Raw genomic sequence first — 18,224 nt, forward strand, 5'->3', positions numbered from 1 at the left:
CCAATATTTGCTGCATCTATGCAAAACAAACAAGCAAACAAACAACCAAAAACCAAAACCAAAACAAAACTGCCACTCCCCCTTTTAAAATTCTATTTGCCACTATTCTAGATAGTGGCTCCCACCTTTTTAAAAATTTATTTTTGGGTCACACCCGACAGTGCTCAGAGGTTACTCTTGGCTCTGCACTCAGAAATTGCTCTTGGCAGGCTCGAGTGACCCTATACCTTATGGGATGCTGGGAATTAAACCTGGGTCCATCCCAAGTCAGCAGAGTGCAAGGCAACGCCTGACCGCTGTGCTATCTCTCTGACCCCTCCTGCCTTTTTCATAGAACTTTGAAACATGAATTACTTTGATTTACCTCATATTTCTGTGATTTTCTACAAATTGAGAAAAGAAGAGAGTGAGAGTGAGAGGTGGGGGAGGGAGGATGGGGCCCAGGGACCAAGTGGTCTCAAGTGCATTGGTGAAGAAAAATAAAGTCAGAACTAAATACCCTAGCCAAAGTCAACAAATATAGAAAAAAGATACAAACTATAACAATCTAAACTAAAATGGACCTGTTACAGTGGCAGACCATAGGGCTAAGGATGGCGGTATGGAATGCATGATGTAAACTTTGGTGGAAGGAGGTCAACACTGGTGCAGGAATGTCCCTAATTAACTGCCACTATGATTGAAATCCAAATATGAAGGATTTGCAATTCACAGTGGTCTCAATAAAAGAATTTTAAAAAAATAGAGAAAGAGAAATGGGTTGGTTGAAGCTTGAAATATATACTGTTTGACTAGTAAGACAATTTGACTAATTTGTTCCCAAAAGAAGGCATCTTTCTTCCCGAGAAACAAATCATAACATAAACTAAATTATTTTAGCCCAAAGTAACTAAGATTTAGTTTGTATCGTCGGAAGTACATATAAATAAGCAGAACAATTGATTTCTTAAAGTGAGATAAAATCATGATTATTAATCTGATAGATGGGAAGTAAGGATAGTAGAATTTTTTTGTAACACAATCATCTCTTGATATTTGGGAAGAAGCCTTTCCCACAGCCTTGGACACTCTGTCCAGAGATGTCTATGAGGTATGAAATGAGACTGAGCATGAGCATTAGAAATATATTCATTGGGGCCCGGGGAGATAGCACAGTGGCGTTTGCCTTGCAAGCAGCCGATCCAGGACCAAAGGTGGTTGGTTCGAATCCCGGTGTCCCATATGGTCCCCCGTGCCTGCCAAGAGCTATTTCTGAGCAGACAGCCAGGAGTCACCCCTGAGCACCACCGGGTGTGGCCCAGAAACAAAACAAAACAAAACAAAACAAAAAAAAGAAATATATTCATCTTTCTTTTGATGATAAGGATCCTTTCCTTTCCTTTTTAAGAGCTCCCAGTGTCCCTGTTTCCTACTCTCAAGAAGGATTGCTGGGACACCCAAGAAGGTGTGAAATAATTTTCTTGGCCAAGATCATAAAATATCTTCCATAAATATTCAAATATCCATCAGGTGTATTAATGTCTTCATATCTCAGAAACAGACACTTGAAGAGTTTTAATTCTGCTTCTAATTTATTACTCTTCTCACCTTCTAAAAATTTATTGTTGAAAATTTCAACTAAAATGAAAAGATGAGCATTAGAATATTTGGAAAATATAGTAAATCAGAGAGGCAAAAATAAACATCAGTAGGCTGGAACAACTGCTGCTGATATTTTGGCATATTACTGTCCTGCATTTTAATTTTGAATAGCTTTTAAAATGTTTTGTTTACTTTACATAGTAGCAATCATGCTGCATATACAATTTTGTATCCCTAAGTAAAAAATTATAATGAGAACATAGCAGATGATTTTCTCCCATGTTATTATAAGCAGTTCATAAATATCAATTGTGTGTATTACATTTGATTTAATCATGTTCCTACTATTGGACATTTAGGTTGTTTGCGATTTTGAATAATGCTATGATGAACATCTTTGTAAATAAAACATTTTCCATTTTGGAGAATTTTTTCAGCTTGTACAGATTTCATGAAAATGAGGCTTTTCTGTACATGTGCATTCATACTAGTTGCTGCTGGTAAGGTAACTGAAAATTAGAAGCATCTTTTCCTCCACTCACCTGATATTTATGAGAAAACCACCTTAGTAGCTATTCTGCAGTTTTTGCATTTACCAATAGCACTGCTTAGGAGTTGTACAAAATTCAATTTGTGCAGTCACAAGCAGCTGATCTGATGATAACATTTAGAATATTTCAAATTACACATTTTTTAACTAATTTACTCTCTTAATAGTCACAGAGGAGTGCATAATGTACTTCATCTAGTCAATGTGGAGTGTTATTTTATTCTAATTTGATGAAAGGGATGACATAACACCTTATTTATATTTAGGTTGCTAATAAAATTTTATGTATTTCTTTTATTTTTAATAAAAAAACAACAATCTTGGGGCCGGAGAGATAGCATGGAGGTAAGGCATTTATTTGCTTTGCATGCAGAAGGACGGTGATTTGAATCCCAGCAACCCATATGGTCCCCCGAGCCTGCCAGGAGCGAATTCTGAGTGTAGAGTCAAGAGTAACCCCTGAGTGCTGCCAAGTGAGACCCCAAAACATAAAACAAACAAACAAAAAACAATATTTTCTTACTTGAAATGCATTCTTTCCTTTACTACAAAGACATATAAGGAATAACTGGGAACTGAGTCCAGATCTGCTATTCCAACCAGACAGAAGGTGTTTCATGGCACATACCCAAGATGTGTGCTTTCCATTCTCTATGAATGGTAAACATGCTCCTTGCTTTCTCCTGTTCCATCCTTTCTTGCAAGATTTCCTTCTGTTCTTCTGCTCATTTTTAAAATTTTCTGGTAAAGCATTATGTTCTCTGAAGAATCCAGGGTTAGAAGGTCTCAGCAAGAATAGTAAGAGAGGAAGGCTTTTTTCCTTGATATGCTGCCTACCAAAGATTCTGAGCCATCATAAAATATGCCACAGGGGATTCTGTGCTAAAACCTATGAGAGTTATACCACACACCAAGACCTCCTGTCTAGGTATCTATGCTAGTTAGTGATTTCAAGAGGAACAGAAAACAAAAACATATATTTGTATACATATATGTTTATAATATGCATATGCAATTATATATATATATATATATAAATTCCCATGCAATTATGGAGCCCAGGGCAGCCCCATGATTGTCTATATGCAAGCTGTAAGAATCAAGAAAGCCTCTTCTGTTATTCAATCCAAGTTTGTAGTCATAAGAATCACAATACTGAGATTTCAGGGCAGAATGCAAATGCCTCAGCCTAAGTGAAGTGCATATTTGTTCTTTCACCATTATTTTGTTCTGTTGAGACCCTCCAAAGATAGGGTGGTACCTCACTATGTTGGTGCAGTGATGCTTAGTATATTGACCAATCTTTTCTAGAGGCACTTTTATTCCTTCAAATTACACTTTGTCACCCAGCAACTTGACATGCAAAATAGAACCTAACAGGTTTGGATGGCTATTTTCTGTCTATGAAGCTTTATTGAAGCCCCTTACCCCACTATGGAATGCCAGTACTGCCATTTTAACACCGTGATATCTTTGAAGTCAGTGTCAGTGCATTTAAAGTGTCCTTCAATAACTGCCTAGGAGTTTTCTAGATATTTAAGGAAGTTCTATGGGCATTACATATAGTGTTCAGCAATATAGTAGCCTAAAAGCAGACAGTGAATAAGTAATTTGATAGGTTGATCAGCAACTGAAATAAAATCTAGAAGGTTATGTGCTCTTAAATGGAGATGGGATGAGAGACTGAATTTATATATGTGATACTTTATAGTATACTTGAGCTGAGACCTGGAGGATATATATTTTTAATTTTAAGATAAAGAACTAATTAATGTTTCATAGGACATTGCCAGATTCTTTGGAGATAAATTTTTAACTCATCTTACTAGCTGAGTTACTTGCCATGCATTATATTGCAGTGATTTGCACAATATCTTGAATGTTTCAAGGAATAAATTCCCCTCTGGATCATATGACTATATGTCCTTGATTTGGCCATTTAAAAAAATCACATTACAAATGAACGGGGTTTATAGAGACATACATTTAAAGCTACTCTTAATATTTTTGGACCTGGAAAGAAAAAAAGATTAAACAATAGACAAATTATCTCCTTAACTTTTTTTCTCAAAGTTCTCTATGGTAACAAAGAAATGACCCTTGATGGGAGAGAATCCTAAATATAAAAATGTATTTTACTGGTTTATAAAATCTTATTTCAGGGATAGCGTCCTCTTCTGAAGCTTGTTCTGCAATGTTAAAATTATGGGAACTCTTTTGACATGATTTATTACAGGGTTCTCTGGCTTAGATATATTGAAGGGTGAGGATAAAATAACCAATTCAGAGACTATCAGTGGAATTCTCTTTGCTGAGTGCACTCTGATCTTATTAATGTTTACTGGGAAATGTGGGAAGAGAGAAAGTTGAATACCTTGAGTGGACAGATTCTATGGCCAATATAAGATAGGACATCCATAAGATTTATAGTGCAAGGCACAGCAGGTTTGAATGGAAACTTTGACAGCTTAATTGTGTTCTTTCTCAGTCACCCATAAGTAATGCATCTTGCTGGCTAAGCAGGTGTCTTCCATAAGGAGAACAACAGGGTAGAATGATATCACAAGAGCCTGCCAAAACCTGCTCTAAACTGTCTCTGAACCAGTGATAATAAACCAAATTGCTACAAATAGACACCGATTTACAGAAATGTGAGCTGTCCAAGGGATGCATGACTTGGGGAGTTAGAGGCAAATATGTGATAAATAGCAGATTTTCAGGGTAGGAACTTAAGGTTAACCTGTGGGAAACCAGTAAAATTGACCCTAGTGGATACTGATCCACTTATCCATTTATTGAATTGCCAAGATACTGTCTTCAGTAATTTCTAATCATAATTTAGATTTTTGTCAATATGTTATAATGAATGTACTGGACAGGTTTCAGTTTGGGCCATCTCAGGCCATTGAGACTTTACCATTGAGTGTGTGGTGTATTGAAATCTTTGATTTAGGAAGAAATTGTGATCTGTCCTTTTATGCCATTTGTGTAAAAACTAAAAGAACAATAGGCCAGGAAAGTTTACTTGATATATGTTTAGTTCAATGAATATTTTGTACTTGAAACCTTTTCTTAGCATTAGGACTGGAAAACAATAAAAATCTACTTGAGCTGTCCATGGGACCAGAATAATTGCACAGAGGGAAGGGCGTTTGTTTTGTATGTGGCCCACCTGGGTTCTATATCCAGCATCCCATATGATCACCCGAGTCTTCAGGAGTTATTTTTCTGAGCATAAGAGCCAGGAGTAATACCTGAGCACCTCTGGGAGTGGCCCCAAATAAACAAAACACCAACAAATAACTACTGTAGCTGTCCAGATGCAAAGAATAAATCATATGGAGCTACATTCTACATTGATGGCAAGTCTTATTTCTTTCTCCTTCTCCTTCTCTTTCACCTACTCCTCTTTTTGCTTCACCTCCTCCTTTTTGTCTTCCTCCACCTGCTTTTCCTCTCTTATTTTTCTTCTCCTTTTTTCTCTTCCTTTTACCTTTTCTCTTCCTCTCCCATTCTTTTCCCAGAGGTAATCCTCAGGGCTCTACACTCAGGGGTCATTTCTGGAAGTGGTCTTGGAGGACCAAATGCAGTGCTAGGGATCAAGACAAGCACCCCGGCTGCCAATTCAATCCCCGAAATCTTTCAGGGGATTGGTTGATGAGAACAAAAGATGAGAAAAATCCTTGCTTTATCTTTCTTTTTCAGCTCTTACATTATAGATTCTTTCTAAAAATAAAGGCTAATGTTCCATTAATAGATGTTATTTACAACATTATAAAGTATACCAAGAAACAAAAGAAAATTTTATTTGTAATCTTACAGATAAAAGATATAAAGGAAAGCATTAATGTCATTTGAACCAAATGCCTTTTATTTTCACTCCACCTAATTATTTATTCATAATTATAATCTTTTGGAACCTCCATTTCCCAGAAAAGTTTGGGATCCTAGTGGCAAAACACCTTGAGATTCACATAACAGTGCCAGCCAGCTGTTTTGGTTCTTAGGAACAATGATATGGTGCTGCTGAGGCCCACCAGATGTGTTGGAGGCCACCAGATGTTTACTGGGGGCCATTTGGTGCTCAAACATGTGCAACAGCCCTTTGAGCTATTTACCTGTTCTCTTCATTTATGATGTTAAATCTGTATTTTATTTCATGTTACTATTTCATGTTACATATTACTACTTGTAAATTACTTTATTGGCTATATACTTTTTCAATAAATAGAAAAATATAAATCATTTATTAATTTCTCTACTGTAGAACATTTAGGGTTTTAACTGATTATATTTATAAATAATATAAAATATGGTTATCTGTAAACACTTTCTGTACTTAAAACTATCTGAAATTTATAGTGCTTTAAATATAATCATTAGATCAAGTATATAAATATATCTAATATTGTGTGAACTTGTATATGTGTAAACAAGTGTTGAGTTATATCCATTTGTGTAGCCTGCCCAGTTTCTTAAATTTGCTAGGCAACTTGAGGAAAACCACCACCAGAAGCACTACTACAAGTTTTGATAATTACATAAAATCAACTTTTTTAAAGTTTTGGGGCCACACCCACCCCACCAATGCTCGGGTATTAATTCGGTCTGTGTACTCAGAAGCCACCCCTGGCAGTTCTGGGAAACCTGGGATGCCAGGAATTGAACCCAGGTCAACTGCTTGTAAGGCAAATGCCCTACTCACTGTGCTATAGAATTCTTCTACCCCAAATCTACTTTTTATGTTAGCAAAAAAGTAAAATGTTTTTCAAGTACATTTTAAGGTAAAGCTCTACCTGAGACCCAACCATATCTGTGAATCCCTACTTAACAGAGGTAGATCTTTATGGTTAAGAATTGCTATGGTAGGAGTCTACTGCTGCATTCTTACCACAACAGAAGTGCAGAGATATGCTGCAGGAAAAAGAACATGGTATCCTTATGATCAGATACAATAACGACCCACCACAACAGAAGTGCAGAGACATATTGCAGGAAAAAAACATGGTATCCTTATGATCAGACACAACAGATATCATTTATATTAATTTATGGTTTTACAAAACTGTACATGTAACATCAGCTTAAAGAGGACAGGTGCTCCAAGTTCCCTACTAGGAGCTTATCATAGGTTTTTTTTTTTTTGTAGTAGTTGTTTGTTTTTTTTGTTTTTGTTTTTAGGCTGCATCTGTTTGACACTCAGGGATTACTCCTGGCTATGTGCTTAGAAATTGCTCCTGGTTTGGGGGGTCATATCTAAAGTTATAAATCAAAGTAGAAATATTGAATTCTGAAGCCCTAAAGATATTCCTCCAAAAAAGTAAAGTATTATAGTCATGTATATTTTTATCTAAATTAATAACAATGAACAATGTTATATGTAAATACATTATAATAATATATATTTCATAATTATATATGTTTGCATATAATTATATATTTATATAATATATATTGTAATATATAATTATTATAATAATTATATATATATAATGTTAGAATGTATTTATTGTAGTGAGTGAATCAGTCAGATAAAGACATAGAACATTTTCTTTTTGATGTCTAGTAACCTCAGCCAAGTTTAACCATCATGAATATTACAATAATAATGAAAGCTAATATTTGTTGCTTGCTGGATGTCAGAGACTCAATTAAGTGTTTCATATACATTCTCTAATTTAATCATCAAGTCATTATCTGGAATTTATGTCATAACCACTTTATAGAATACATAGGGAGGCTGATTCTACTACATAGGTTAATGGTTATGTTCAAGTTCACACAGTGAGGAAATATAGTGAGGGATATTCTTAATGTAGGTTAAAGATTTTGCTTACTTTTTATAATTTTATTTGCCTAAAATCTTGTGATTTTTATCTCGGGGAAAATATTTATTTGGAATGGAATTCATATTGTCACGATGAGTTTTACCCTTTTACTAAGGCCTGCTTTCTGAGTAGGACACTGAACTTTGTGCTTTGCAGTGTTGGTCTTTCACCTAATAAAATTGAGGAAATATAGTGAGGGATATTCTTAATGTAGGTTAAAGATTTTGCTTACTTTTTTATAATTTTATTTGCCTAAAATCTTGTGATTTTTATCTCGGGGAAAATATTTATTTGGAATGGAATTCATATTGTCACGATGAGTTTTACCCTTTTACTAAGGCCTGCTTTCTGAGTAGGACACTGAACTTTGTGCTTTGCAGTGTTGGTCTTTCACCTAATAAATTTGGGAGGTGAGCACACACCTTTGGGACTGATATAACCCACAGTTGAGACTTGGAGAAGGAAATAACTTGACTTACAAATAATCAGAAATATAGTGTCACTGTGAAACTACGGATCCATGGAATCTCTCATCAAATTTTTTAAATGTCAAAGACAAAGGAACTATAGAATTGATCTATCCAATTTAGTTTACCTGGAAAGTGGGTAGGATTAGAGGAGGAATTGGAAAGGACCTTTGGACATTGGTGGAGGAAAGAAAGCAATCTGGTGGTAGGTGGGGTGCTGAGATAATGTGTGCATCAACTATTATTAACAGCATTATAAATCCCTAGACTTCAATAAAAATTGAGAAATTTGGGGCTGGAGTGATAGCGCAGCTGTAGAGCATTTGCCTTGCATGCAGCTGATCCAGGATGGACCTCTGTTCAATCCCCCTCAGCCTATATAGTACCCCAAGCCAGGAGCAATTTCTGAGCACATAGCCAGGAGTAACCCATGAGCGTCACGGTATGTGGCTCAAAAAACCAAAACCAACCCTCTGCAAAAAAGGGGGGGAATATAAATAAAGTAAAATTTGCTTTCATCTAAAATGAAAACTTGGGTTGGAAAGGTAGTATAGGGGTTACACACTACAATTTTACTTCAACCTCATCACCATAAATGGTCCCTCTCATGTACTATAAGAAGTGACTCCTGTGCTCGCTTTGGCAGCACATATACTAAAATTGGAACGATACAGAGAAGATTAGCATGGCTCCTGCACAAGGATGACATGCAAATTCGTGAAGCGTTCCATATTTTTGATAAAAAAAAAAAGAAGTGACTCCTGAACATAGAACTAAGAGTAAGTACTGCCAAATGTGACTTAAAAATAAAAAAAATGTAAAATTACAATTTAGAGTTAAATATAGTTTACCTACAGTTTTTATTTATAGTTTATACATAAACTCATAATATTTTTATTATACATTCATTTTATGTATGATGAAAGTGGTCAGGTCACCTTTCCACTCTCATAGGCAATGACAAACTGTGTCTTATGCAATTAGGAATGGATCTAATGCACTACGTGGTCTCTGCACCAGGCTGAGATTCACACCTAGTGTTCAAATGTTCTAGAAAAAAGGGATAGTAGTGTTTGTTTCTGTTAAAGGAATGACCTTTGAGAAGGAAAACACATAAATAATCTGCCAATCTTGCCACATGAGGGATTCATAATGCAAGCCCAGCATCTGTGGTTCTGATTGCATTAACTTTCATTAGTTACAACTTTATCTCATGTCTTTAGATCTTATGAGACTTAAAATCCTATTATAAACCCTAGCTCCACCAATACTTTCAAGTATAATATCTTAAAGAATATGAGATATTTAAATATTTAAAAAGTTAATCACCATCAATTGCAGGATTATGTAGAAGATAAACATGCAGTTACAAATTAACTAAAAAGCGCTCATATGAATCTATCATAGCAAAACCTGCAGTAAAGTGCAAAGGCTGTACTTAGGGGAAAATTTATAACTTCAAATCATGTCATTTTTTAATGTAATAAAGTTTATTACACATACTTAAATTCAAAGAACAACAAGATAAAAGCAAATAAATAGATGAAAGCATTTAGACATTTTGGAAATAAACAACTTTAAAGATAAATGAGAGATGCCTGAAGCACAATTTGCTAAAGAGGAACAAAGTCTGCTTAATGATTTTTTTTAGCCCTCTATGATCTTGAAATATTCTGGCTATGTCCTGCCATAATTTGATGTACTGACTCTGAAAGGCACAAAGCATATCTATCCAATCATAAACACATTTCATTCCTGAAAGGTATTTCTATCACTTACCCAGTCAGATTCCCTACTGATCTTCATGAGGATTACTATGATGAAGACAATGATGATGATGGTAATGATGATGACAACCATGATGATGATGACAGTCATTATCATTTTTAGAGTGCTTACTCTGTGGTAAACCTTTTTGCATTGTATTGTTAATCTTTGCAGGATCTATTTTTCCTAAATAAGTTTTAGACTTTTTTCAACCTAATGGAAGTGCTTTTGGTTAAATAAGTTTAATCAACTAAACAACTAAGGTTGATGTATTGCTTCCTTTACTTTGGGTAATTTAAGGCTTGGAGATATAGTAATGACATTAAACTGTTCAATGAATATTTTGGTAGCAGCTGCTCAAAACACTGGATATTTGTATACATAGTAGAGATATGAGACTGATCTAGTCACTTAGTTGCGTAAGGAACCTTTAATCATTTTCAATCTACAGTAGAGGGTAGAGCGAAGTCTTAGGACCACTAACTATTGATCACATGCTCTGATTTCACTCATCTATAACCAGAGAAAAATATCAGCATCCACTCCAACAGGGGTTAAATATTCTGTAAAAGTATTAATTAAAATTCTAGACATGTGAAAAAATTTAGTAAACACCAAGTGTAGCTATTGTTATTACCTCATTATTATCTGATCATTATTTTTAATACTACACACATTTGAGGATTCCATGCCTTCGTACAATAAAGAATTTGGTCTTTTCCATCAACAGATTTAACTTTTGTATTCAAGGAATGGCATTATTTTAGATAGTATTATTTACCTAGGGGCCTTGATTCATACTGAGTAGCCTAATTTCTGATTTGGAACAGAATTTGACTACATGAGAAAGTCTTAAAATAAAAGAGTGAAGGGCCAGCAAATAATATGATATAGGTTAGTATATAGATATTAGTGTTAGATTATGCAGTATTAGTTGACTTCTAGAGGTACTATACTATTCTCTAGATGGAAAGCCACCAGTCATGTCTGAATGATGGAGTTCCAGTAAAAACTATGAAGAATAAACCTTAAGTTAATTTCCCAGTTGCAATATTCTACTTATGTTCCATATATAGTTTTCAATATGGTAACAGTTTTCTGCTTGTTTTAGTTTTGGGGCCACACTTAGTTCACAGGGATTAATTGGTTCTTCAGTCAGGGATCATTTCTGGTGGTCCCAGAAAACCAAATCAGATGATGAGGATTGAATTCAGAATGGACACATGCAAGGCTAGAGCCCAACCTGATATACTACCACTAGGGCTTTTAAGTTCTAGATGCTTTATTTCTTAGCTCATATATGTGAAAATGACACATAAAAACCTCAAAGAGATATGAAATGATAAATTGGTGGTTGTGGTATAAAAGCATATAGGAAAGTTGTATAGTTCAACCTCTATGAAAAGCAATAAAAATTTCTCTCAAAAATAGAAATAGAACTCCAATATGATCTTTAATACAACTTCTTAGCATCTATTCCACAAATAAAATAACATTAATTTGAAGGGACATATGCTCACTTTTATTTATTATGATCTTAGTACAATAGCCAAGATACAGAAACCAAATGTCTAACTCAAGAAATTTTATATCTATATATATTCATACATATATATTATGTGACTATAAGAAAGAAAAAAACCCATGCATTTTGCAGCAATAAGAAAATAAATATATATTATGCTGAGTGAAGTCAGTCAAAAGGAAAGGGACAGGTTCAGAATTTTATCTCTCATATGCGGAACATAAAGTACATACAGAGCTACAAAATTTCAAAGCAATATAATGACCACACAATTGGGTTTAGAAGGTGAGAAGGAGGGTGTTGAAGTTTTTGGGAGAGAGAGATAGGTACATTGGTGATGGCTATGGTATTGAAATTTTAAGTCAAACATTAAAAAATTTAAAATAAATCTACATACTTTTCTTGTAAAAAATGGCAGTTATGATTATATTAGCTATTGGTAAGTTCTATAAGTCCTTCTAGCTGATGATCAATCCCAACAGATGTTTTATGACTTCCTAAAACTTGGTCTTGCAGAATGTTCATACTTTACAGTTATTTTTAAAATGCCAACATAAAGGTTTTTATCTGTGAAGATGTTTGAGAAAAACTTTTCAGAATTACTTTAGGACATATAAAATTCACAAGTTGTGGGAAGAACTCATAAATCAATTAAAATATTAATAAAACTTGCTTCTTTATGCCAGGATTATTTGATTCAGACAAAGGTAGAAGAGATGCAAAGCTCTACCGGTGGCCAAATTGGAATGTGCTTCTAAAATAGAAGTAATTTCTTTTATTTTTTCTTAAAACCCATTGATGAGTGAGACTATACTGAGCTTACCTCTCTTTTTCTGACTTATTTTACTCAACATAATAGATTCTATGTACATTCATGTACAGGAAAATTTCATGATTTCATCTCTCCTGACTGCTGCATAATATTCCATTGTGTATATGTACCACAATTTATTTAGCCATTCAACTGTTGAAGGACATTTTGGTTATTTCCAGAGTCTGGCTATTGTAAATAGTGCTGCAATGAATATAGGTGTGAGGAAGTGATTTTTGTATTGTATTTTTGTGTCCGTAGGGTATATATCCCTAGGAGTGGTATAACTGGGTCATATGGGAGCTCAATTTCCAGTTTTTGGAGGAATCTCCATATTGCTTTCCATAAAGGTTGGACTAGACAGCATTCCTACCAGCAGTGAATAAGAGCTCCTTTCTCTCTGCATTCCTGCCAGCACTGCTTGTTCTCATTCCTCTCATTCTTTGTGATGTGTGCCGATCTCTGTGGCATGAGATGGTACCTCATAGTTGTTTTGCTTTGCATCTTTTTGATGATCAGTGATGTGGAGCATCTTTTCATGCATCTTTTGGCCATTTGTATATCTTCTTTGACAAAGTGTCTGTTCTTTTCTTCTCCCCATTTATTGATGGGATTAGATATTTTTCTTGTAAAGTTTTGTTAGTGACTTGTATATTTTGGATATTAGCCCCTTATCTGATGAGTATTAGGTGCAAAAATTCTCAGAGCAAAAGAGATGAGGACTGAAAGGTCCAGCTCATGACATGAAGCTCACCACAAAGAGTGATGAGTGCAGTTTGAGGAATAACTACACTGAGAACTATCATAACAATGTGAATGAAGGAAGGAAGTAGAAAGCCTGTCTCGAGTACAGGTGGGCGGGGGTTGGTGGGGAGGAGGGAGACTTGGGACATTGGTTATAGGAATGTTGCACTGGTGAAGGAGGGTGTTCTTTACATGATAGAAACCCAACTACAATCATATTTGTAATTAAGGTGTTTAAATAAATATATTAATAAAAATAAAATAGAAATAATTTGTCACAGAAAGTTTCTAAAACATTACCCGGAAGGTTTGAGGCTCTGCCTCTGACTAAGACAAAGATGAACCTTGGGGTCTGCAACAAAGACAATTTCCACTGTGAATTAAAAACACTGTTATCATTACATTTTTATTTTACAAACTTCCTCATTCTAAGGAAACTTGCAATAATTTGAATATACTGATATGTGCTTTAGTTTTCTTACTTTATGTTTTAAAAGTGAGAAATCAATGATAGAAGGTATGGGAGAAGGGGCAGATAAGACAAAAGAGGAAAAGAGAAGGTACAGCCTAAGAAATCAATATAACACATTTGTCATATTGTTTAAAATATTCCCATACTTATTTGTATTTATATTTTATATATATATTTGTAAATATATATTTTATATATATATATATTTAGTTTTTGCCAACTTAAAGTGTTTGCCACCTTTGGTAGTGCTAAAATCCTTCTACTGTAATAGTTTCTGTTTGTTTTCTCCAGAAATTCTAATGGTTTTTGCCCTACACTTTGCTGCTATGTAATTCATTCATTTCCAAGGTTTGTGAGTATTAGGGTGTTTATTATAAAGTATACTTTCTATCTATGTAAAATAGCCTTTTTTCTACTTAATGCATTTTGCCTTGAATTCTGCTTCAGTACTAAAATGGCTGTTTCTAGGTTATTTTCATTTGTAAGCAGTCTCTGTAACCTTGAGTAACTTTTTAATTTTAAAGTTTTATTTGGTATTAGTTATGCCTTATAAAAACCAGCAAATATTTTATTTTGTATTAGACTCAATCTGAGATATGCTTATTTTGACGGAAACAATTGAAATAGTTGCTCTAGGAGATGGGTATATGACCCTAGTTTTATCTCTAACACCAAATGTCCTCTTACCACTAACTCTCATGACCATTAATACCAACTCTAACTATATAGGCTCTATAGGTTTTCTAGCACTGTTGGGCATGTGTCTAGGGACACTTAGCACACTTGGACCCTGGCAGCATCAAATATCTGGATCCTAATACAGAACCATCTGGCTTGCTTTTTCTTAGTATTATCAGAAGTTGCCTCCAGGCCTTCTGTGCACTGGTAAAGAAACCGTCATGCTACCCACTACCACCTTCAATAAAACAACATGAAACATAACAGTTGTTCAACCCCAGCACTGCTTACCCAGGGTTGATGTTTGTTTTCTGCCACCCACATTAACATGCCTAAGAATAATAAATTTACTTCATCTGTTTCCTCATTATCTGCTCCAGAATCTTTTCCTTATCTTGTGAGTTCCATACATGTATTACCACACACTATGATTGTTCAATTCAATGTACAACATGGGTATTTTTGAATTATATCTTTTCAAGAAGGATCGAGTGTAGTTTTGGAGAGTATTTTTTTGGACTTGAGAGGGTAAATCAAGTTGGCAGTCTGGAAAAAAAAAACCTTTGAATTACCATATAAGAAGAAGGCCTTTATTTAGTGGGTGAATTTTCCTCAGTGTAACTGCTCTGTGCATTTTCTTTTCTCCCCTTGTATTAGCTGTCCTTTTAAGAACTCTGGATTTGGTTCCACTCTCCCCAGCTTCTGTTTCCTAACTCTTCTAGACTATTGATTTCCTTATTTAGGTAGCATTTAGTATTGGCCTAAGGTCAGTGGTTGCTGCTTCTGTTTTTGTGGGGTATCTATGTGGGAAGAGAAGAGATCTTAGATTTGTTTATCTTTGTTTTGGCTGTGCTCAGGGATTACTTCTATCTTTGGGCTTAGGGATCATTACTAAGTGTTCTGGAGAAATCATGTATAGTATTGGGCATCAAACCTTGGTGAGCTGTGTGAAAAAATAAGCACCTTGCTCACTGTGCTATCTCTTAGGCCCCAAGATTTAATTTTTTTAATATTGCCTTGTCCTACATTCCAGTGGGGTGTTGAAAGAGCTCTTTGTCCAAGGTAGTTTAATGTGAAGCAAATTCCAGAAAACTCTATGGAGTTCATTATAGAAAACCCTATATTTCTTAGAAAATTATAATACTTAAGGGTCTCTTAGGTTATCATTATAGGTTCTTGCTATACTAAAAACACATTATTTTGAGATAATCTTAAACTTATCAAAATACTGTAGGATAATTCCTGTATATTGTGGAGCAAGAACAATGGTGCTCTTGTCTTGGTTCCCTCAATCTGAAAATATTTTTTTTAACATAGCAAATGATACTTTTTAAAGGATGTTGAAATAAGATAATAAACATAGGAGTCCTATAAAAGTAAGGTGAGCGTTGGTAAACCAGTGATATATATATAGCTATCTTAGGTTTTTGTCTTTGGAGATAGACTTGTGCCAGGTAATATGGTAGTAGAGATAAAGGCAGATATCTTAGTATTTAATAATGGGAGTATAAGTATATAATGGTATAAGAGTGCCAGTTTGACAAGATGACAAAATATTGAAGTGGTTGGTGGTAAGAGATTCAAATCTGTACTAATCTAGTTAATATCATTGAATTGTATACCTAAACAACCAAGATATAATTTATCACAATAAAAGTTAAACATATCCTCCCTTAGAGCTTCCAGACTAAATGCAATCCTTCTGCAATCTATCAAGTAATGTATTTGTATTAAGCCACAGGTTATAGTAGCAATAGCAGCAATCCGATAGTAGCAATAGGAATTGATATAGTATCCTATACTGAACATTTCCTAAAATGTTACATAGCCAAAAATTACCTTGCATAAATAAAAATAATTAAAACTATGAAATTAATATTAGCATAACTGTTGACAAAACTTATGTGTTTTTAAATTCCCTCCACTTTTAATTTTTTGTTTGTTTTGGACCACACCTAGTTTTCACAGATGGTACTCCTGTCTTTGCTCTCAGAAATCATTCCTTGCGGGCGTGGGTGACCATCTTAGATGCCAGGAACTAAACCTGAATGTAAGGCAAGTACCCTACCTGCCAGACTATTGCTCTGGTCCTGAGATTTCTCCCCCATTTGATTGACATTTTTTATATCTCATGTTCTAATTCAAGATACCACACTAATTCTAATTGACTTTCTTCAGCCTTTTTCTCAGTCTTTTGTTCTTGTGACCTAGATAACTTTTAAAAGTATAGCATAGCATAGCATAGCATAGTATAGTATAGTATAGTATAGTATAGGATAGGATAGGATAGGATAGGATAGGATAGGATAGGATAGGATAGGATAGGATAGGATAGTAAAGTATAGTATAATTCTACATTTTGTAGGATGTCCATCAATTTTGGTTTGTCTTATTTTTTTTAATATTAGAGCAATGTGTAGGTTGGGATAACAATAACCTAAAGGTGAAATGCCCTCTCATCACAATATAAAATATAACTTGTTGTAACATCATGGAGCATTATTTTGCCAATAGAAACTTAGGTAAAGATATTTACTGCAAGTTTCTACAATGTAAAATTACTCATTTTCCCATTTTTTTACTTTCTTTAGAATTGCTGCATTCTGTTTTACTTTATTCATTAAGAAATGAATGTAAGATAAAACAAAACTGATTTTGAATACCAGACAGACAAACCTTTTCCTAGTTATAAGATTATAAAATAAAAATTTTCTTTTAAAATTTTCTTTTTCTGGGCCTCATCTATAAGAATCAAATTAATATTTCCCATGACAGCTCTGAACATTGGATGAAATAATACATTTGTTAACCCAGCAAAATATCTCTTAAGCTTCCATGATTATAGGTATGAATTATGCTAGGTGAAAACAATGCTAGTGGTCATGACCAGATAGTTTATATCAATATAAACAGAAGATAAAGACTTTACCCAAGGAAAGTTCACTGTAAGACAGCTAAGATGAATTACTGAATACGAAGGCTTGGTGCTTGTTCCTCTTGAAGAGATACAGGGCACACTGAGAATGCATGGTCAGCTATTATAGATTGTAGGTGGGGAGGGAGGAATTGTCATTCAGCACCGTGTGGCTATATGTCCAAGACTCTTTTGGATTCAGGGATGTATATCCTCTATACTTTCTCATGCCTGGCTGTCTCCCTTCTGTTTTTGCTCTTTCTAAAGTACAGGGTAAATTGGCCTAAGATTACAGCAAAGTGTTTCTCTTTTGCCCTCCTAGGATTTAGCAGAACATTTAAAGTGCTAAATGCATGCAATGATTTTCTGAGCCAGAGCACCACTACACCCTTCATCTCACCCCCCATGTCTCAGCTGTTTTCTAAGTGTACATGACAGTGGATCCCTTTCTTGCTGGAACTTGTCACAAGCCTGGTATTGTGAAGAAGAGCTTTAGGGAAATGTCCTCTTGACACATTGGTCTCTTCACCACACATGGCTTGCCTGAAAGAAAATTCACTTCACAAACATCTAAAAATCACGTTCAGATTTTCGCATGCATTTCACTAAGGTATTATGGCCATGTTTGTTCTGGATCATTGTTCATCAAAAAGAGAGATTAATCTCTCCAAGGACTGTAAAGGTAAATATATATGTGCAGGAATTTAAGGAAAATAGTGAAATTTTAAAACATATTTGAAAAATTAAAAAACATGAAGCTTTACATTCCATCACTAAGATTCAGGAATTATCCAAAATTTTGAATGTCTCTAAGTTACTTACATTTACATTTTAGGTACCTTATCACTCTACCCTAGGCCCATTTTTTTTTTTTTTTAGTGTCCACT

At 34.6% G+C, this 18,224-nt stretch overlaps 1 non-coding gene across 1 annotated transcript; it reads left to right on the forward strand.

Moving 5' to 3' along the window:
- Positions 1–9,056: 9,056 nt before the first annotated feature.
- Positions 9,057–9,163, forward strand: LOC125995260 (U6 spliceosomal RNA). Its single transcript, XR_007490810.1, has one exon. It is a non-coding gene; the product is annotated as a U6 spliceosomal RNA (small nuclear RNA).
- Positions 9,164–18,224: the final 9,061 nt, after the last annotated feature.

Source organism: Suncus etruscus, chromosome 17 (genome assembly GCF_024139225.1).
Source record: "Suncus etruscus isolate mSunEtr1 chromosome 17, mSunEtr1.pri.cur, whole genome shotgun sequence".
In the NCBI taxonomy this organism is placed as follows: Eukaryota; Metazoa; Chordata; class Mammalia; order Eulipotyphla; family Soricidae; genus Suncus; species Suncus etruscus.